This window comes from Fundulus heteroclitus, unplaced genomic scaffold (assembly GCF_011125445.2).
Source record: "Fundulus heteroclitus isolate FHET01 unplaced genomic scaffold, MU-UCD_Fhet_4.1 scaffold_64, whole genome shotgun sequence".
NCBI classification, from domain to species: domain Eukaryota; kingdom Metazoa; phylum Chordata; class Actinopteri; order Cyprinodontiformes; family Fundulidae; genus Fundulus; species Fundulus heteroclitus.
In genome coordinates this window covers 341,625-360,588 of record NW_023397077.1, presented here as the reverse complement: position 1 = coordinate 360,588, position 18,964 = coordinate 341,625, and the positions used below count along the sequence as shown (strand labels likewise).

Here is an 18,964-nt window from a genome sequence, read left to right as displayed (position 1 = left end):
TGTATCTTGATAGGATGGCGTTATATAGAATGTGGCAGGGAACCAGTGGAGTATATGTGTGAAGTAGATGATGTAATGATGAAAGCTGCTGTCTTTTTTACCAGTTGCAGTTTATGGAGGGTTTTCTGGGGGACAGGGAGGGAAGGGAGATAAAATTGCGAAGTTGAGAAGTGAGTGGACTGTGAACCAGTTTGGCAAAAGTGTGAAGGAAGAACTTGATGCTGCAGAGATGAAAGTTAACCTGGTGATGTTATGGATGTGGAAAGTGAAGGAGAGGATGGGAGGCTGTTCAGGATGACACCAAGGCTCTGAAGCTGAAAGGTGGCAGAGATACAGGAATTGTCAATGGATATATTAAAACTACCAGATTTGGTTAAAGTTGACTTTGCACAATAAGCAAGTGTGGTACGTAATGTGGCATCATGTACACGGCCCTGGGAATATATGGGCTGACTAGAAAGTTTTCAGTCAAACTGATTATTTTGGCTTTAACCCATGTTTTAGACACGTGGAACACATGGAAGTGTTAGTGGCTTTGTTGTTTTATCCCCTACTGTTCATGCACAGTGTTGCACTTCCACTAACGGCTTTTATTACTAACAAACTGATTACTAACAAACTAATACGCCTGCAACATGTGACAACATGTGACAATCTTTCATAAAAGTTTGTATGCAGCCAGAGTGAGCTACTGATGTATAAATAAAAAAAGGCAAATAACATGGTTATGCACCTTTTTTTTTTTTTTAAAGTAAAAGATTCAGATGCATGAGGCAGAAGGCAAGTGTCTCTAAACAGCAGCAGTAGTTTAGATGTTTAGCTGGGCTGGACCTAGCAGGGACTGTCCTTCATGTGTTATTTAAGTTTGCTTCATTTAAGCTAAAGGCGAGGACTGGCAAAGTACAGTTTGGTTTGCTTGTAGTGATCATGGCGCTACCTGCATCAACTGCATCATTTTGTTCTGCTTGCATCATGGTGTGCTGAAGGCCACAAGCCACACAGCATGTTGAACCTGGAGTTCATGGTGAAACACTTCAGCTCCACTTGTTTTACTTTGACTGCCGCATCACCATGTGGCCTTTTAGCTAAAGGTCAACGCAGATGTTGAAGGCAGAAAATGTAGAATGGTTGTTCCCCCAATCAGAGCTGTGCTGGTCCTCTTCATATAAAATGCAATTTTTCTGCTACTAAAAGTAAAACCATCAGCCTTCAGACTTGATAAGGGACTTGTCAACTCTAGAAGCAATCCAAGGCTCAACACGTATGAGATCAGTGTGGGCTATCCAACATAAGCCGAATTAAACAAAGATTAGCTGGAACACGTTTTACCGGACACATCACAAAGGAGATGGTCACCAGAAGGCTGAAGAAGATAATCGTGGCCTAACAGAAACCCGGCTGCATTGTTTTAGCACCCTGCCTTTTAATTCCCAGCCATGAGCTCAGAGGATGGAGGTAGGTTTTCACTCAAGACTGTGAAAATGGCTCATACCAAAGAATGAAGAAACATGTTAGAACAATGCTGCCATTACACCAGTGGAACACTGAAAGCAGACATTTCACACTCTGCTATTTTTAGATTTTCTTCATTCTTTTTTATTTTAATACCTTATGTGTCTATTTAGATGGCAGATGCATAAAAAATACATTTAAAAAAAAAAAAAAAAAAAAAAAAAAGAAAATGTCATGCTTTTCTGGAGGGTCTTATAATTTACCTGGTAGTGGTTTATAAATAAACACTGAACTTAAGAACATCATGAGCTTTAAACATTAGTAAAAAAAAAAAAAAACAGTTGCTCATATTTTTTATTTTTATAAAAAGTTCTTCAGGCCTAAACTGTAATGATCTCAAAGTCCCAAATACATTTCCTAAATATATTTAGTCTTTATTAGTAGAATGATTGTGTCCTGTTTGAAAGAAATCTCTCAATTTGGTACATTTAGGAGATTTAACAAGTCTCTTAAATCTGTTAAACAAATTTGAGGGAAGTGGGTTTTCTTGGAGCTATTCTTGACATGCGATTTCTGGATGTGGACTTTGCTATTTTAAAATAATAGCTGCCATTATTTACAGGGAAGTTTCCCATATTTATGTAAACAGTCTCATTGTTTTTAAGGATATAGAGCACAGTTTGTACATTTTAAAATTCTTATTTGGCTGCATATTTCGGAATATAAATGTATCATTATGATGCATTCGGAATGATGCATCCATCAATTGGAATTAAATTTTAATCCGAATGAGAGGGGTGGTTCTTGACAATTAATAATCCGATCAAGGTGCATATAAAGGCTTGTCAGACTCAAGTTATTCCTAATGTAGCAAACTAACCTGAGTGCGCATGTGTGCCCGACGTAAACGTGACGCATTTCCCTGTTGGTGAATGGCAGAAATGCATCGGGAAGCAAAACTGTCGAGGCTCCCGACACAACCGCTCTGTTTGGAGCAGTAAAGGAGCTCAAAATTGTTGCTCCCTCAGTAACGCTTCAAGCATGACAAGAACATCGTGCATGTCCAGCCTGGTGGCTCGGAACACAGACAAACTCGTATAATACTATCAATCATTTGTTGTTTAGCAAAGACTGAAGCACTACTTTGTTTTTTTGTTTTTGTTTTTAAGAGGAATTCGATAACCAAGCATGTCAGTGGTTCTATTCCGACTAAAGCAAGGTGCATATACACGCACATTCTGATCGGATTAATTATCCGATCATATGAATGGAACAATTCGATTATTTAATCTGAATACATTTTAATCCAATCATAAAATTTTGTCCCTGTAAACATAGCTAGTGATTCTGTTTCCTTATCTGTGTGTTTTTGTTTTTTCATCAGCCTGCATTAAAACACCACTGATACACAGTGGTGTTCAGTCAAGTATCTAATTATTTTCAAGTTATCATGGCAGCCTTTACCATTATTAGATTTATAACTATCCATGTGGCCATTGTTACTGTTCAACTGTGTTTGAGGACTGCTCTGGTTCTGGGTTTGACAGAAAGCCTTTAATAGACTATTACATGTGTTAGAACAGCTGATGAGGTGAACATGTTTTGCAAAGGCAGTCTGCTGAAAAAGTTTCATCCGCATTTGCTGCTCTACCACTTCAGCAGTTATGGAAGGGTCAGCGAAACAGCGCCCTCTAGAGTCAGAATCGGATAGATCAAAGAAAATGGTTTAAATGGGCTTCAGCTCTTTGCCGCACACAACTCATCGATTGTAGCATCGGTGAATGTGTGATGGACCTCATGGTCTTCTGCAGACGGCTAGGGACGCGCTTTTAGCGGGGTTACTTACACCTGGTTGACTTTCCTGAGCTTGGATTGGGCTTTGTGAAACAGATAAAGCCGGGACACACTGATCACGCTAGTTCAAGTCTGATTTTAGCGCTTATCCTGGATTTCCAGATTCAGTGTTTGGGAAATAGGCCTCTAGCTCTGCTTGATCTTACCATCAGTTTAAGAGTAACCTCTCTGCAAACTGCGTCTTTGGCTGATAATGCAAATGTCCATAAAATCCAGTTAGCAGAGCTGAACTTTATGATGGGTTAACCAGATTCACTGGAACTGTTGGCAGGTGTGAACTCAAGAAGACTGAATGCTGAAACCAAATCAGGCAGTGGTGCAGATGATTGGTTTAAACACCAGGACATTTAGACAACCAGGTTTCAGCATCTTTCTGCTTTTCACATTTTTTCTTTCTACAAGTTGGTTTGTTTTTGATTTATGCAGCATATATGTCACATTATCACCTTGGGATGACATGTGTTGTGAATTGGCGCTATATAAAAGCCACCAATTCACAACACTTAGAATTTGACAAAGTTTTGAGGTTATTATATCATCATTTTTACATCACAAAAGCCTTGTATTTCACCAGTGATGAGGAGCAGTGTAACAACTATCCAGCCATGTTAAATTGAAATAAAAGGACCACTTTGATTAGGAGGGTGTGGTTAGAGCTTCTTTTTAACATCAATAAATTGTTCTTCCCAAGTGAATAACTTTGGGCTGTCACAGGGGTAAAAACAATCACAATTATGAAGCATAAGTCTGATGCATGCAGAATGAAGTCCAGGGAGTAACTTGGAGGACTAATGCGCCGTCATCTCTTTTTGCAACTAATTGAGAAAGACTGCAACACTTTAACACCCATGGATCTCCTTAGGTTTTCATTTTAAATGCCACTTTTATTCCTTTGTTGCTAAAAGGCACGCTGAAAATTTGTAATCTATTTTGCTTGAAAATTTCCTCCCACCAATAAAAAGAAGAATTGCATCCTTTGTTGAGGAGCAGGGAGGCGTTTGTCGTGTAAATTCCCTGTATCACTAGAACGACCAGCGCCAAGTCAAAAGTAATGTGCTTTGCTGTGGAAGATAAGTTCTAAGAATATGCATGTGGTTTTTTTGTAGGCAGTTGCGCTGACAGTTAACATCGCATGGTCAGACCTGAACAACATGAGATAGAGACTTGACTGTGCAAAATATGATTGTCGGAAATAGAGCGGATGTTTGGCTGAGGCCGGCTGCTGGCACTTCTCCATGGAAGGCAGAGACCCACACAGCAGCAGGGCTCTTTAGACTCCAAAGCCCTTATTGCTGGCCTATTGCTATTTAGATAATAATCAAAAAGCTGCAAGTGTTCTGATACATAACTTTCAGTTTATTTATTTGATTTTAAATATTGATTTAAAACAATCTAAGATATTTCTTGAGTTTCTTCACTTGCTGTTCCCAGAGTTTACACAGTTGACTGAGGCTGAACTTCCTCATTCCTCAGAAACGAGCGTAATTACTGCTGTGACCCAGCACTTCCTCTGGGTGGACTGGGATATAGTAACAGTACAATCTCAAAGGCCTGCAGACTTTGGGTTGTTTGGACAAATTTCCTGTTTGCTCTGACTTCTATTAATTGAGCAGGGGAAAAAAAAGAAGGTTTAGGGAGGCTTCTTTAAATCCTGTATTTAATCCTCTATGTTTCAGTCCTAAATAGGCTTTTGGATTAGTCAACTTTTATCTTTCCTTGAGTCAAACGAGCTGTGTGCAGACAGGATTCCATCCTCCCAGCTGAATCATAGCTGGCAGTACACGGATGTCTGAAATGCCCTTTTATGGCATTTTAGGACCTTTTTAAAAAACAGGAAGAGGCATGAGGTCAACTGATCTCGCAAGAAGCATGTCATTTTAGAGCTGTGGAAGATTAAAGTTTGTCTCATCGCTACCATATCCCATGAAGCAACATTTCAAAATAAAATAGCTAAACACCCGATGGACTAATTATCCAACATAGAGAAACAAGTGACTCGCTTTTCTTCAACGTGTGTTTCAGCAAGAACAATTGCAGGTCTCACAATAACTGTTGTGGCCTTGGGACTGATTTTGTTTGCAAAGTACGACATTGAGAGGAGTCCTGTCTCCAGTCTGATTTGTTAAATATACTAACAAGTTTTCTGTGAAGGAGCTACCAAGTCCCACATTGCCTAAGGAGCTGTCATATTTGAAAGTTGAATTGAAACATTACAAGTGCCTTGTTTTAATGTACCACTTAATGTACAAAGTCATTCCATTTGTTCATACGTCCTCCTAAATATCTGCTTTATTTCCCTTGTACTTTTATTTATTTATTTATTGATACACTAGATATGTATAGAGGACCAAGTCTTCCATATCTAAAAATAAATACAGAAATAAATAAATGCTCAATAAATAAATAAGCATACAATTAATTGCCACCAAATTAATAAATGTAGGTAGAAATTAAAATTTACATAGACATAAATGTGTATATATATATATATATATATAGTGTATCAATACATTTGTATTTTTTTACCCTATATATTTCTGTGATGCTATTTATTTCTGCCTGTCGTTTTTACATTTCTGTATGCATTTCTGCCTCATTATGCAAATGAGGAGGGGCTGTGTCTTTCTCTCCCCCCCCCCCCAGTGTCCTGTCTAGCAATGTGGCAATAAGAATTGATGTCTTAATGCCAAATAGAGCTCGACAGATTTTGCTTTCACAAGTGGAGCAAACAGCTTTCGCCATAATGCTCCGCTTGATTTGTGCATGTAAATAGCTTTATTGTGATTCCTGTAGGGAGAATTTCAAATTATATGGACATTACAATGGGAATGTGGGAGAGTAAAGGAAGAACAAGAAGAGAAAAAAAGAAAGAGAAGAGGTGAAAGAAAGAAGAGATAAAAGGAAGAGAATGATAAAACGTCCTCTGTCTGCTCCATCACCTGGAAAGAGACGCAAAAAGAACAGCACAACCAACGGACATAAAGCAACAGATACAATAGAGTAACACCTTGATACCATTGCTAAATCATATGTATTATTATTTAAGCTGACATGTGTAATGTGATACCTAAAAAAGAAAGTGAAAGTAATAAATAAATAAATTATAGGCTTTCTGTATATGAGTGAACATTTAATAACTGGGACCCAGCACCTGTGGGAGTTTGTGAGAGTGCACTAGTTTAGGTGAAAATTATACAGAAGGAAATAGCTCGATAGTGGTTGTGGAGAACCAAAGACCCGCCCTCCACGAGCACAGAGGCAGGGGTCAGGGGACCCATAACCCCGGACTCCCAAAGGGGTCCCCAAAGCAGTGCGCCCGAGAGGGAAATCTGCAACACCCCCCCCCCCCCCAAGGAAAGAGGAGAGACGACCCCGAGGAAATCCCCCAGCCACCGCAATGCCGACGCCCCCAAGAGCCACCGGCAGCCAGCCGCGCTGAAGTGGTCCTGGCCATGGGCCCTGGGGGCCAGAGGCCCCAGGGCCGCCCCCCGGGGGCCAGGCCCCGCGAAGCCGCCCCCGGGAATGGGCCAGCGCCCACCTGGGAACCTGCCCCAAACCCGAGGACCGTCAATGAGCCAGAGGGCCAAGGCGCCCGCCAGCGCAGCGGAGGAGGGCAGGACGCGGGGGGATGGGCTCCGCCCCTAGCGGAGACTTGAGATGTTCTTGGGAGAGGGAGCGGACCACACCCATACCTGGGAGAAAAAAAAGAAAAAAAAAAGGAAAACTCACTCACACCATCCCTCCCTTGTGCCCCACTCACCACACACAGATTTAAAAAAATAAAATAAAAATAAGACGCTGTACACACATTCCCACATAACACTCGCATCCAACACTGACCAGAGAGGGGGGGGGTCACCCCAAATCGACTATACAACTGCTAGTGCCCGACCCCCGGCCCCGCCCCCAGACCAGACGCCCCCCGGACCGGGCCCTCCAAAGAGGGCGGGCCAACATGACCCGTACGAGCCACCCAGCCAGAACCCCCCCCTCACCCCCTAAATACCTAATAAACCCCCTCCCTCCCCCACCTTACCATAGCCACCCCTGCTCCCCGCCCCTCCTGGGGGGAGCGGAGGCGTCAGCCCCAGACCTGGCAAGCCGCTGACTACCCGTTGCAGCCCCCCGCCAAGATCCCGGACCCAGTGGCCCGCACCTCCTCCAGGCCCCGGACTCCTTGCCGCCATCGGAGAAAGGGGGTGTGCAGAAAACCCCGATCCTCCCTACGCCCGCTCAGATGTTGTGTTGTTGCATGTTGTTCTCAAGTGCGTTTAACAACTGGGAGCGCCGAAGGGGGTGCACGGCACAGCCCCCCCCCCCCCCTCCGGAAGGAAGCTGGTGCCAGCGCCCCCCCCTCCAAGCAACTACCCACAACCCTCAATGTCTAAATGCGAGAGGGGGTGAAGGGAGCCGTCCGAAGAGAGGCTCACACAACATAAGCCCCCCCCCCCAGACGTCTTCCCCCCACATGAATGTGCGTTGTGAAAATGTTTGAAGTGAAAGTGTCTAAAATGCATGATAAAATTGGAGAGAGGGACGTCACCAGAAAGTGGCAACCTCCAGTAACGCCCCCTCCCCAAGGACCTACATGTGTGGCGGCGTGATGGAGCAGGCAGAGGGAGGAGTCCGGGGATGGGGAGCAAATGACTGGGGAGCCAACCCAGGGAGCCAGCTCCCCTACTGACTCCAATAGGCACCCCCACTCCCCGAAAGCCCCACCAGGAGAAAGGGGCCCCTCCAGCGGCACCACCGTAGCCCGGGGGCCAAGGGAGACGCCGCAGGGCCCGCCAGCCAACCACCCACCAGTGTTCCACTCACTCAAATTCTTTGTGAAATTGTTCTACTACTTCAGCCAACTTTTATCTTTGAAAAAATGTTAAAAATTGAAAATAGCTAAAAATGGAATAAAAACAAGTGTGCCTTACAGATGTAGGGCCCTATAATTTCCGCGATCACGGAATCGCGGACGGAATCGCGGAATTGGCAAATTAACGCGGAATCTAGTGTAAACGCGGAATTTCTACATTTGAAATGAAATTCTGTTTTTGTGTGGGAGAAGAACGTACGTCTGGGGCAAATGCACACCGGGGGACGCAAATCTGCGCGACACAACCCCTCCCGCTCTGTCATTTCAGCTTCCCCCCACCACCCCCCATCAAAACATTGAAAAAATGGCGAAGCGGCTCTCCACAGCTCCGCTTTCGGTGAAATAGTTGAGAAACACTGAGGCTGACATTCCTTTGGAAAATATGACAAAACTGTGTCCGTTTCTAAAGAAGCACTGCAAACAGGGAGGAGCCCTACCTGAGAATGTAAGCAGTCTTCGCCAACTTCACCTACTCATATAATTCCAGTGTTTCCCGCAGCGCTATCTTTGCTAGGCGGCTGCCTCGCCAAACTCACGCTACCGCCTCGCTAACATTCCAAAAAAAATAAAAAACTAACTCGATATACTTTCATGTTTATTTGACATTAACACGCGGTTGTTTGTTGTTGCTTTTGCGCGTGCATACAGTGACTGGCAGGGAAGAAACAGGCGAAAATACATGGATACGACCCACCCCCACCCCACCCCCCCACTCCGCGAGTCGCCTCTCCCCCCCCGCTCCGTCAGTCAGTCAGTCGTCCGCGCAAATCTTCCGGCCAACAACTCACCGCCTCGCCTAAACAAATTTTACTTTTTACTTGAAAAAGCTAATGGAGCACTTTTATTTATAACAATTGGTTCATAACCATTAATATTTTGTTAGTACTTAGAGTGCAGTGTTATGTTGCATCATGCAGTAAAAGTATTGAGTAGATGTGATGTTTTTTACCTCAAATTTAAGGTCATTCCTATTTTATTTGTGTAAATTTTAATCATCAACATTAAAAGCACATTATTTTTACGACTGAAATAACAGTAAAGGGTAAAAAAAACTGAATTCGTAAAGATTAAAACGGAAAAAACAGAATTTTCAAAAATTAAAACGGAAAAAACGGAATTTGGGAAAAAATAAAACTGATTTTATAGGGCCCTACAGATGTTATTTAGTGGCATGAGTTTATATTAGTTTTGTCATAGGTGGTCACAAGATACGGAATTTATTTATTTTTGTTTATCAAGAGTGCTTGGTTCAAAAGTTTTTTGACAGTCCCTAAATGCACCACTGCGTGTGGGAGGAGGGAGCAGCTGAGAGACGCTGGCCGAAATTGGAGTCCCTCAATCGGCTCAACCGTGAGCTAGATCCCGCTGACTCCGCGGAGCTTGAATGTCCAACATTCAACTTCAAACCAACTTCACCGCGGTGCTGGATCCAGCGTAAAGACACAGCGTGAACCCCAAATGTTGCAGCTGAGGGGAAAATGTTGGATCGCTTGATGAAACTCCACCTCATTCACAAATTAGACCAACATGGATAGAATAATGATAATCTGTAGTGTTTTTTTCATTGCCTGGATGTGAATCTGATCATTCATATTGTGCCTTTTATAATCAACTACAATATTTTCTTATCAAGCGAGCTCTGCATAAGGCCCAATGTAATTCTCGCAGCGCGGTGGGAGACTCGTTTTGAGGAAACTACGGTTGTAGCTCAGTGTCTGCCTTGCGGTGGTTGCGGAGAGGTGTCTGTTTTGTAGAATAAATTATCCGCCAATGAGTTATTGATCTGGAAAGCCGAATCTGAAACCACAGAAAAACATTTCAGATCCCAAATGTACAGCATTCTAACTCTTCCAGTCTATTAGCAGCTTCCCGTAAGTCTTACGGCGTAAGAGGTTGGCCACTGAACGTCTGCCTGCTGAGTTTGACATTACTAAACAATGCTTTAGTGTGGGGAAAAGCCATGTAGATTCCACCGACGCAGTAAAATGCTAACCTACCAATGGGAAGAAGTTGAGCCCTTAAGACACAGCCCCTCCTCATTTGCATAATGAGGCAGAAATGCATACATAGGGTGACCAAACGTCCGTATTTCCCGGGACATGTCCGTATTTCATGTCCTGTCCCGGGTTTTTTTTAGAAAGTGAGTAAATGTCCTGTTTTTTAAATTACCTTCATTGGACCATTAAATTGACAGGCACTAGGGCACTGCGCACGGCGCTGCGTGTGACGTAATCTCTGAGCCGCGTCAGTGCGGGCAGCCCTGTTCTTAATCAGAAGATAGATAGCGTGGCTGTCAGTACGCCAACAACATGCCGAAGCGCAAATGTATGTTTACCGACGATTTACAAAAGAGTTTCCCCGCTTTCAGACCGGGTCGAGACAAATGGGAGGCCTTTATTGTGCTAGTCATTCATTACAGGAATTGTTAAGCATTTTTAATAAATACATTTTGAATAAAATTATCATTTGTTATTAAACCAACTGTAAATATCATGTTATTGTAGGATTACGTAGGCCTATGTTAAGTGAGTGCATGCCACAGACATCTCTATGCATGGGAACAGAGACCCCCCTCCCCCCCCCGCTCCAAGGTGTCCTGGTTTTCCCTAATGAAAATATGGTCACCCTATGCATACAGAAATGTAAAAAGGACAGGCAGAAATGTAAAATCGGCAAACAAATGTAAAAAGGACAGACAGAAATGTAAAAACGACAGGCAGAAATAAATAGCATCACAGAAATATATAGGGTAAAAAAATACAAAGGAAGAATAAAACAGACAAAAATATTATAACATGCACATAAATAAATACTTTAAAAAAATAAGTAATTAATAAATAAAGTTGAAGATTATAACGGACAATAAATAAATAAGGTAATTATTACAAAGGTGAATAAATAAATAAGCTAATTAGGATATATACATTTATGTCTCACTGTATAATTTAATCTCTACCTACATTTATTAATTTGGTGGCAATTAATTGTATGCTTATTTATTTATTGAGCATTTATTTATTTCTGTATTTATTTTTATTTAGATATGGAAGACTTGGTCCTCCATAGATATGTGGACACACTGTATATACCTAATGCACCTTTTCCTCCTTTTGGCACCTTCCTTTGTTTATTAAGCCGATGTGACAAGTGAATTGCTCCACTGTGAGATCAATAAAGCCCATCTTATCTCATCTTTAGGAGCTCATCCAAACAAATGCATCCCTACTTAAAAGTAGTTAATTTGCCGGAGGTTTGAAAATGGTTTTAAAAGTTTGAAGCCTGCTAAAGTTTTCTGCTAAGCCCTTATTATAATTGAGACTTAATTTATTGCCAAAAAAAGTTATTGGATGATACATAAAGTAATGTAGAACTATTCCTCCGCCAGATGTTGCCGTCCACTGCCAGACACTTTTCCATCATTTACAAGGAATGGTGCAGAGACTGAAGTACATCACTACTAATGCTAAACTGTTAAATCTACTGCTCTGTTGAGCAGCCAACTGCAGACTGGCTACTCAACTAACTTCCCAGCAAAATGACATCTTATACTTCTAGTATACCTCTACAAAGTGCAGAATGGTAACTCCTAAGACTACAGTACCACTGAACATGGTGGGTATGTATTTAGTTTTTGTTTCAGTAAAATAACTATAAATGAAAGTCACAAATAACATAACTGTAAAAAACAGTTTTTCTAGCTGCAAAAGGGATGATTGTTACTTTTGTTTGTTAAATAATGCAAGTAGGTCATGTTTTTGATTTTTGCTTTAAACTCCTGTGTTAAAACTGAACCTTCAATCTTTTTACTCAAGTGAAAATCAAATGACGTACTACTACTAGGGAGGGCAAGGCAGGATTATTAGTGTAACTCATTCCAGAAACAAGACAATCCAAAGGGCTTTACACAATGAAAATGTTAGAAAAGAAAGACTTTTAGTTTGACTGTAGATGAAAGTTATTGATAGTTGGAGTTTCAGTTGATAGTTTGAATAGCACAGGCAAAGGCAACTCTAAACTGGATTTTTAGCTTTGATTTAAAAGAAGTCAGGGTTTCAGGGTTTTCTGGGAGTTTGTTCCAGATTATTGGAGCACAAAAACTGAAAGCAGCTTCTCCATGTCTGGTTTTGGGGATGTGGCGGAGATTTGAACCAGAAGATATGCGTAGTCTGGAAGGTTGAAACAACAATTCTTTAATGTAATTTAGTGCTAAGCCATTCAGTGATTTATGCACTAACTAAAGTATTATCTGTGAGATCCAGGGAGCCAGTCTGAGGGCTTCAGAGCTGGCATGATATCTTCTACTCTTAGTTTTAGGAAGGATGGGGGCTGCTGTGTTCTGGATCAGCTGCAGCTGTCTGATCAACTTTTTATCTGATCGACCGTGTCTAGATCTCGTAGAAGGCATCCCACAATCCCCTTTGCTTACCTCTCCACCCGTGTTAAATAGTTTCTCTCCTGTGTCGTGCAGTTTCCATACCACACTGTCACGCTGAGACGCAAGATGCTTTCGATTGTAGCTCTATGAAAATTTATTAGCAGCTCAGTAGAATGTCAAGTCCGTTTGAGTTTCCTGACAGAGCCCGTGTCGGACCTTTGTCAGCCATGGGTGAAGAGGATGAGCACAGCAGGGCTGAGCAGCCACCCCTGCAGGATTCCAGTGTTGAGGGCCAGTGGGTCAGATGTGTCTCCCTATCCTCAGCACCCGGGGTCTGTTGGTGAGGAAGTCACTGATCCGGGAGCAGAGAGGTGTGGATAATCCCAGGTTGTGGAGCTTCAGAGTCAGCATGTCTGGTAGCACGGTGATGAAGGCTGAGCTGAAGTCCACAAATAGCATCCTGACGTAGGAGTTGGGATGGTGGAGATGAGTCGGAGCCATGTGGCGTGCCAACGAGACAGCGTCCTCTGTGGAGTGATTCTCTCTGTAGGTGAACTGCAGGCTGCCCAGGCCAGCAGGCATGACGTATTTGATGTAGTTCAGGAGGATCCTCTCCAATCATTTGATGATGACGGGGGTCAGAGCAACAGTACGGTAGTCATTGAGGCAGGTGATGGTCGTTTTTTTGGGAACGGGCACAATGATGGAGGACTTCTGGCAGGCAGGGACCCTGGAGAGCTGCAGGGAGAGAAAAAGTCCTGCAAGTTGGTCAGGACATCTCCTTTGCATATGACCTGACACCATGTCTGGACCTGCAGACTCGTCGACGTTGACCTTCTTTAAGGTGGACGAGATGCTGATGTTGCACCTCTGGTTGTGGAAGACAATCAGACCTTGTGCTGCTTGGAGCGTGTGAAGAAGCTGTTTCAGGTGTTAAGGAGAGCTGAGTTGTTGCTGAGCTGCTGGTCGCTGTACTTGTAATCTGTAATAGTCTTGATGCTTCTTCACAAGTGCCTTTTTTTTTTTTTTTCAAAAGTCAAGTTATTGTGTTTTAAATGTTGTCTCTCTGACAGCTGATGTTAAAGCATGATTCTTGTATGAAACTAAATAGACCATGGTTTCTCTTTTTCTTTTAGGACGTGTTCAACCCCAGCGGCACCATCTGACTAGACAGTAAGGCTGTCTATAACACGCTCGTTATCTTAAGGTATTTATTTCAATCATCTGACCTTTGAAATGGCAAATTATCAAAAGAAAATTTGTACTTAATATGCAATTCCTGCACTTCAAGTTCACATCATACAGTGTTTACAGGAAGTTGGTAGACTAGGTCTTGTACAGCTTTGTAACAACACTTCAGAATGTGTTGTAGCCCTGAGAACACCAAGAGGTCAACTGTTTAAGTTCTCATGTTCTTTTTTTTTTTTTGTCCCTCTCTTTCTCTGTTTTAATATAGTTAACATTCTGATTTGGTTTTTTGAATGCTAGAAATTCTCTACTGGGGAAAGATCAGGACTGGTAAACCAGTCCAATACTTGGCTCTCTTTCTCAGCCATGTCTTTGAAATGTAGGCAGAATTAACTTTTTTGTTGTCTTGGTGAAAAAAGCACGAGCCATTTTTATTTCCCCAAGCAGCGCTGCATTTTGGCCACCTTGTTTTGCTCTGTAACAGGGATTCCCAAAGTGTGGGGGTGCGCGAGCTGCCACTAGGGGGTACGCGAGGCGAAAACTGTAATGGAGTCTGACCGTGTTTTTTTCCGTCACACAATGCGTGTAAACAAGCATTTCTTTTGTAAAGCTTAAAAAACTGTTAATTTAATCAATAAATAAGAATGTATTGTAATGATCCTTATTAGACTTTATGGCTAAATGCTGTTGCACACTTACTGTTCCTTTTTTAAATCAGATCACTTTGGGGTCATACCGGAAGAAATGTGTGGCTTCTGGGGAGAGGAGTCGTGATTCGGGGCATAGACATAATATAAGAGTAGACCCCGCATTGACAGTCGCGGCGCAGAAATTACGGCCGCCATCTTGGGGCGGTCGACCTGCTAATTCAAGCTGAACACACTAATGATACCTCAGCACTGTGCAGCGTATTTTTGTTTAAATCGACGGACTATTGACGTCAGGGCTCGAGGGATAACGTTTCACAAGTAAGATTAAAAGATATTGTTTATATTAGAATGTGATTTTTCTAATATTACATAGAGAGATGCAGGTCTACATATCTACAAGTTTTTGTGACTCAGTCTCTCCAAAATAGGGGGTTTTCAGTGACGTCACTGGCCAGCTTCCGGTCCGCCATCTTGGGTGGCATATTATCATATCATATCGCGAATGGATAAGTACGCCAGCACGCTAGAGCCACCAGATAAGGACGTATATCTGAGGAAATGTTCCGTGGTCGACCATATGGACCCCTATGCCCTCCACGGTGCCTTGTTTAGCACTAATCCAGATGATTGGCCAAATGTAGAGCACGGCGACATAGTGCATTACCTGGTGTTCAGTGAAAACCCTCTGCACAGTCTTGAGGAAATGAGAGCTTACAAGGGTCTAGAGGCTCACAACCAGTTCACATCTGGTTGGGTACGAGATGTAGAAGTTATGTACATGAAGGAAATCGCCATCATACGTGGACGGGTGAGTTTTAATAAGATGGTAAAAATGTAAACAATCCGACGCAAATGCGTGACAGCTTCTGCGGTGGCTGACGGCCGGCGGTGCGCGAAGGCGCTTGGCTGCAGGGCCGATCGACGCCGCTCGCGGCTTTAATTATTTAAGCAGAACAATGACCAGTGCAAAATTAAGTTGTATTTACCGTTTTTACGCCGGTAGGCAAAAGCCTACCGGTGTAACCCGGAAGTAGCGCGGACGTCACTTTGCATATCAGACGTCTTCGGCTACCTTGTTTGTGGTGTGAGCGCCTATACTTCAGAACAGTTCCAAAGCTACAAGTCCTTGGAGTCTCATGTGCAGTTTACGAATGGATGGGTTCAGGAGCAGCAGATCATAAAGCCAGCAAACTGTGGGAACACAGTAACTCGTTCAAAGGTAAGCTGTGCTCAGACGGGTTCTGGCACCTGCTAACCGTTAGCGCTAACAACCACTCACGCATGTAATGTACTTTTAACTAGCTGCTATGTGTTTTAAAGGTTTAGAACACACTCTCATTGACATCGGGATACTGTGGAAAGTTATGATCGGTCGACTTACAGCCGCGATCCAAGCGAGCCGACGATCTCTTTGTTATCTCTGACACTTAGTCTCCGTGGTTGCGCCTCCAGGCAGGAAAGCGGTGGAAAGTTAACCCATTTTCTATGTTTTTCCCACGGCGATCATGTGTTGCGCTGTTACAGCCCACAATACAGCAACGGTTTACCATGGTTGAAATCAAGTTAAGGTCAAATTAATCAAATTAAAACACGGCAGAGAGGGAGTACAGTACGCGGTAGTAATAGGCAGTAGTCTGAGTAGCAGCGGCGGAGGCAGTCAACATGACGCCCAAGCCCTATTATTAATATATTCTTACATGTTTTAAATATATATATATATATATATATATATATATATATATATATATATATATATATATATATATATATATATATATATATATATATATATATATATATATATATGTATGTGTGTGTATATATATATATATATATATGTATATGTGTGTGTGTGTGTGTATATGTATATATTGTGTGTGTCAGAATATTCAATTACTTTTAACCACACTAAGAACATTTAAATGCACTGAACCATTTGTTATAATAGCTATAGCTTTAAAGTTTTCAGAAAACAACGTGAAAATTTGTTAAATAATCAGCGAGTATAGTTGACTAAAATTGATTCTGCATCTGGTTAACACATTACACTGAGCGGAGTTGTCGACCGCCCCAAGATGGCGCCCCTAAATCTCGTCAGCACCTATAGGCGAGAGCGGTCGATGCGGGGTCTACTCTTTATATACGTCTATGATTCGGGGGACCAGCGGAGTGAAAGCTGTTCTGCTGTTTTGTTTGTCCTAAAATAAAGTGTTAGCAGCAAAACCTCGGTCTGGTGCTTGGGTGTCATAACGGAACGATACATTATTAACACGAAAATGTTAATAAACTGTATTTATTTAGAAGAAATCTTCTCTATACTCTTCATTTTAAGATGAAAAATCAGCATTGTGCTGTATATGCGCATATGGCTTGTGGTCTCTGCTTCAATAATTCTCGCAAATATGCTCAATAGGCTGAAATCAGGGGAACAGGTGAGACATCCAAGGTGAAAGTTAGTCATTAAAGAGGAGAGGAAGACAGTGAGGGAGAAATTGGAGGCAACAGAGGAGGGAATCGCAACGGATCCGGGAGACGAAAACAAGCTCCTGACTTTACGTTGTTTATGTCAGCAGAGGAAACATTTAATTTGGGCCGAAAGTTTTATTTCCGAGATTAAATTGAGTGACTCAGTCTCCATGGATCGCGCAGCGCTGCTGCTCATGGTGCCGCGACTTTGAACCGGTGACAATCACTGACGCGCATGACACGCACACCACTGTCGTTACCGCTGCTCCTGGGGGGATTTCTTGACTATGCTCACGCACAGATCTGTAATACTTCTCATTGCGATTGGGACAGGCGCAGACTGCACCGTGCAGTTAATTTTAAAGAGGCACTTTTAGCGCATATTCAGGCAGAAACGGGCTGGGGGAGCAATCAGAAAGATTTCTCTGATTAATACTTACTACTGCGTGTTTGTACTTTGCAGCGTAAATTGTGCGTCAGACTCAGATTTAGAAGCTTTGTTTTTTATATATATATATATATATATATATATATATATATATATATATATATATATATATATATATATATATATATATATATATATATATATATATATATATATATATATATATATATATATATATATATCTCAATCTTGGGGGTGCGTCAACCCGGCTGGGACATGGCACGGGGTGCGCGGCTAAGAAAGTTTGGGAACCCCTGCTCTACATCAAGGCAACCCTTTAAGTGTGAGTGAGAGAATCAATATGACTGCCCCGTTGTTCACGCGTCGCCCAGAACTCCGGGGTACTGTGTGCATACTGTGATTCGCGTGGACTGTCCTGTGGACATTTTACCCTTCATAGTCGAGTGTACCTATTGCCAACATTTGTTGACAAATTGCTGTATTTCCTACACTTTCTCATTGACCCATTCACCATCACATTCATACACCGAGCAGCGGATCAGGGGTCCGTTCTTCGTACGTTGCTTAAAACATCCAAGATCAAATGACACATCCAAGATGATTTCATCTGGCTAATCCTGATCCGGCTAATTGGGTTCTTCCAACACACCTGTTGTTTACGATTAGTATGACTTGATTGAGTTATCTGAGATAACTGCGCGTTCATGCGTTTGTTTAAAAGGGGAAATGTATCGATAGTAGAAACAATGATCAGCAGTGCTGCTATTGGCTGTTCAGCATGGCCAAAGAACGCCCACAGTTTTTCTCACAAGCAGAACACGAGCTTAAAGGTTATGCCGAATTTAAGTTATTAATTAAAACACCTAAAAATCTGTTAAAGCCAGGAGAGAGGGCTGGCAAAAAACAGCAGACAAATTAATGCGTAAACACTGTCCATGATAGATGTTTCTATCACTTTCTACAGTATGAATTTTTGCATTTTAATAATCTCATATTTACTTTGTTCTTTTATATCAGAGCCTCCACTGGACCCACTAGAACATGGGGGCAAGTAAAAGTGAGATACATGAATATTCTACAAAATGGTAGCCTTTAATTATTATACTTTATTTTAAAAGGCACTTGTTGTGTCAAGAGATCCAAATTTCAGTGTCATTACGAGGAGTAAAGGACACGTGCAAACTGGGAATTTTAACAAAAAAAAATCTTTATCCATAAAAAATGAAAATTTTCCTTTTCCAAGTCATCCACGGTTTACACGGTAAAACTGTATTGCTCCGTGGCTAGATAATCCATCCATAGTTTTTTCTAATACAATATACGGCTCGACAGGAAGCAAGCCTTTCAAAGTAAACTAAACTTCACAATAAAATGGCCCGAACAAATCTTCTTACTGAATATGATAAAAAGAAAAAGAAAACTATCATACAAACTTAAATATTTTAGATTTATGGCGCCAACACCACTTTTTCCTCTTTAAAAGCCACTGTTAAATGATGTTTGTCTGTTTATAACAGCCACCAAGAAAAATCTCTCTACAATCACACTGTCGCGCTGCGCTAAAGGATCCTGTCTATTGCGCAATACGCGATTAATTTGAAAAAGTCTGCAAATTATTCTTGCACCTTCCGCAACAGGTTGCTGCTGTCGTAAAAATGGACATGGCTACGGCAGACTTCCCTATCTCCTCCGTTTATACAGCC

At 42.0% G+C, this 18,964-nt stretch overlaps 1 protein-coding gene across 1 annotated transcript in view; it reads left to right on the top strand.

Moving 5' to 3' along the window:
* The window catches only part of tln1 (talin 1), a 153,233-nt gene that overhangs the window by 15,346 nt on the left and 118,923 nt on the right, over positions 1-18,964 (top strand). The window contains exon 2 of the mRNA XM_036133598.1: positions 13,685-13,755. The gene's annotated coding sequence lies outside the window, so the exon portion shown is untranslated. The remainder of the gene's footprint in view (positions 1-13,684; positions 13,756-18,964) is intronic.